At 45.5% G+C, this 3,897-nt stretch overlaps 1 protein-coding gene across 1 annotated transcript in view; it reads right to left on the bottom strand.

The window, feature by feature from the left end:
* The window catches only part of MYO1E (myosin IE), a 63,508-nt gene that overhangs the window by 1,630 nt on the left and 57,981 nt on the right, over window positions 1-3,897 (bottom strand). The window lies entirely within an intron of this gene.

The raw sequence follows: 3,897 nt of genomic DNA on the forward strand, positions 1-3,897 counted from the left end.
AAGTTGGGGTTAACAGCCTTTCAGTTCCAAATTTATCTACTGGGAGAGAGGATTGTCTCCTGTTGTTCAGCATGTATTGACTTTGCTTGGGACAGCATGTGTGGTGAAACCAAGACCTAGGTATGGAAATAAAAGAATTCGGAGCAAGCCTTAGAATAAGCAGCTCAGCTTTTCTGCAACCACAGCAGAACAAGAACATCTCAGACGAGATGTTTTGCTGGTCAGAGCGTGGTGTTTTTGACAAACTCAGGCTTGTACTGGATTGTTAGAGATAGCTAGAAATTAGAGCTGTGATAGTACCAGCAGTGCATCCTTCTCAGCAGCTTTGCTAAAAAATAAACCTAATTCTAACCCTTAAGGGTTATATCTGTAATGGCTGTGGTTTTGAAATACTAAATTCACGCATTTCCTAGCTCGCTCCTGGTGTACAGGGAATACTAGAAATTTCCCTTTTGAAAAAGAACAGTCACAGGGAAAAACTTAGCTGAAACCTGCAGCTGAGTACAGTAATATAGCTTTTTAGTACATTATTAAAGGAGGTCATAACTCTCAGGAAGACAGCCCTGCACACATCACTTGTGTATTAGCACTGCCTTTGGTCTGTTACTGCTGTACAACTCCTCTGGGACGTACGGTTTTCATAGTGGTGAATGGACTGGAGAAGCTTGAGGACAGCGATGCTGGGAACAGTACTCACAGCAGGGAGAACCTCACACACCGCTGGGGCTACTGGTGACCCTGCTGCCAGTGTGGGACTGGGATCCACAGCTCCGCAGCGTGTCTGGAGCCGTGGCAGCTGGCGTATGTGGTTTGGGGTTTTACCCCCTGAGGAAACTGTTCTCTATCTGTCTCTGCAACAGCTGCTCACAGAAGTTCTGCTCACAAAGGGATACTGCTGCTAGTGGTGCAATGGCCTCCTCTGGTTATAAAATGGCCCCGGAAACGTCTACTGAAACATACCTCAGTAACGGTTAGTACTGGTAGGGACAGTAACTGTTCTATTACTATTGTGGCGGTTACAAATTGGTCTTTCGGCTGTGTGCTCAGAGTATGGCATTATTAGTGTTAACAAAGGATTGAATACACTGTGTCAAAATGCTCCAACTCCTAGACTAGCCCAGCACTTCCAGAAATCACAGATGTAAATCAAATTATTACCTACTTCTTTCAATGCCCACCTCAAATTACCCTCACTGGGCTGCACTCTACTCTCAGGGTGGGCACTTCCCACCATTTCTGACCAAAATATTATTTTACACTTTAGGAAATGCAATTCAGTGAACTTGTGGGGTATACTAGACGGGCAGCAATTCATGCATTGGAACATAAAGGTCTAAGCAATTACTTTGCCAGGTCCTTTTTAGGCGTTCCCTTACCTTGCACAGTGGCATCCTTATTGCTAGTGCATGCTGCCTACAGCTGTGACTTGCTTTGAAAGACAAAACCCAAACCAAACAACACTCATTCCCCAACATCCTCTCCCCTCCCCACCTCTTTCCTCAGACACATAAGCTCTGTTACTAAACACTCTTCTGTCTTACTTGTGCTTCCTATAGAGAAGCTGGACTTCCACAAAACCCATCCAGAGGGGAGCAATGGATGCCTGTTCCCTGCCTGCTCCGGTGGCAATTACTGCTGTGGCTGGATGGGGCAGTTTCTACCACTCTCGAGGACCTGTTGGAGCATGAGGAGGCCATGAAGATGCTCCGAGGGCTGGATCACCTCTGCTGTGAGGACAGGCTGAGAGAGTTGGGGTTGTTCAGCCTGGAGAAGAGAAGGCTCCAGGGAGACCTCGTAGCCCCTTCCGGTACCTGAAGGGGTCTACAGGACAGATGGGGAGGGACTCTTGATCAGGGAGTGCAGTGATAGGATGAGGGGGAACGGTTTTAAACTGAAAGAGGCGAGATTTAGATTAGGTATTAGGAAGAAATTCTTTCTCTGAGAGTGGTGAGGCACTGGCCCAGGCTGCCCAGAGAAGCTGTGGCTGCCCCATCCCTGGAGGTGTTCAAGGCCAGGCTGGATGGGGCTTGGAGCAACCTGGGCTGGTGGGAGGTGTCCCTGCCCAGGGCAGGGGGGTTGGAACTAGATGATTCTTTAAGGTCCCTTCCAACCCAAACCATTCTATGATACACAGTTAAACAGGCAGGTAATGAAGATGTTCTAATACAGTGTGTTTTGTTGCTTGTTTTTTTTTTCTTCCTTTGGACTACATCAATCATAATTGCCAATTAAAATGGTAGCTAAGTAATGGAAGCCTTAATATGTGCTAATCATCCTTGTAAACTTGTCAGACTGAAACAGATGGGGTTGCTGGTGTGTGTCCATAGCATTAGGAACTGTGGTATGATGCAACTGATCTTTTTAGTCCAACGTGATAATTGCTGTCTTGTTACGTACTTGGCTGTGCCGTTTTACAGTAATGCAGGTGTCAGTTACAGGTGTCTGACACAAATCACAATGGCTTTATCTTATGGCTTATGGGGCTTTGTTGTTGTTAGAAGAACCACTGCCTCAAGACAAAGTAGAAGTCTAATACTAGCAAAACAGCTTTAACACAGTAAGTTGACACACGATGAGAAACTCTCACCACTTAAAGGCACAGAAATGATTAGTTTACAAAGATGGAAATGTGCCTGAACATGTTAGCATGTGCTGACAGTTTCGAAATTGTTAAAATACGTAGCAGTGGCCACTTGTTTCTGATTTCTTTCTTATCTGAAAACCAATCTTAAACAGAAAAATGCTCTAAATATGCTTTTGATATCTTATGGCTAACACTTGGTGCACAGCAGGGAGAAAAAACCACCATCAGTACAACTGCAGAGACACCCTGTACACGATGCCTGATTTTGCTGCAGGGGTGACCGCCTCTACTCTGTGTTTGGGAACCAGAAAGCCCCTGCTTTAGGAAACCTCACGCACATCTTTGGATACTGAAAATCTATCAATTCTGTGTACACGTGCGTATTATTTATTTGTTTTCTATGAGGTGTCTAATGCTCACTAGAAGCAACGTTGTAACTAATATGCTACATCAGTACCGTAGCCCGTTGGATGACACACAAAAGCAAGCTTAGGCCAACAGGAGAATGTCGTGCAGAACATCTGCTAAGGAGCTTGTGCACTGACTGACAGCAGAGAAGGGTCTGTCAGTACAAAAAGCTGCTCTTGGTGTTGGTTAACTTTTTGTTGCCTCTAAGAACCCCCATTCATGTGGATCACTGGAGAAGGGAACTGAGCTGTTCTAATCCCTCAGAATATTCCAGGGCTGAGGGCAAATATATTAAGGGGCTGCAGAAGGTCCCGTGGAATCTTGATGAGTTTTACTTAATCTTGATTTCTCCCAGATTATCCCCAGTGCAAGCTCTTCTATAGCACAATGATTTGCTGTTGGTCCTGGGAGCTCGGGTCACAACTGACAGTTCAAAGTATCACAACTGCTCAAGTGTTAGTGAGCAACAACAAAAATCCTCAAATGTGGTATGTCACTGCTGCGTTACTACAGTGGACAATGTATGATATGGGTGAGAGAATGCAGTATTAGAATGGGATCATGGGAGACACTGAAATACTTGGGCATTTCCTTAGGCAAAATTCATACTACAGCAGTGTCTCTGGTTTTACTTCAAACTTTTACGTCACCTTCAGGGGCCATATGGTGCTCTAGCTGTTGCGGTAAGCGAAGGCTCAGACTGTGCAATGAGTCAGTCAGGGCGATGGTGCAACATAAAGCTAACTGCTGTCTGCTGGAGACTGGGCTACAGAGGCTAGCTCACTGCAGGGGGAGAAAACAACCTGTTGGAAGGGAGGGAAAGACGGAGGCCATCTGGAGGAAGAGAAGCTGAGGAGGACACTGGACTGCAATTTATTAAGAACAAGCAAAAATAGAGTTCTCAG

Source organism: Charadrius vociferus, unplaced genomic scaffold, assembly GCF_000708025.1.
Source record: "Charadrius vociferus isolate BGI_N301 unplaced genomic scaffold, ASM70802v2 scaffold325, whole genome shotgun sequence".
Lineage (NCBI taxonomy): Eukaryota > Metazoa > Chordata > Aves > Charadriiformes > Charadriidae > Charadrius > Charadrius vociferus.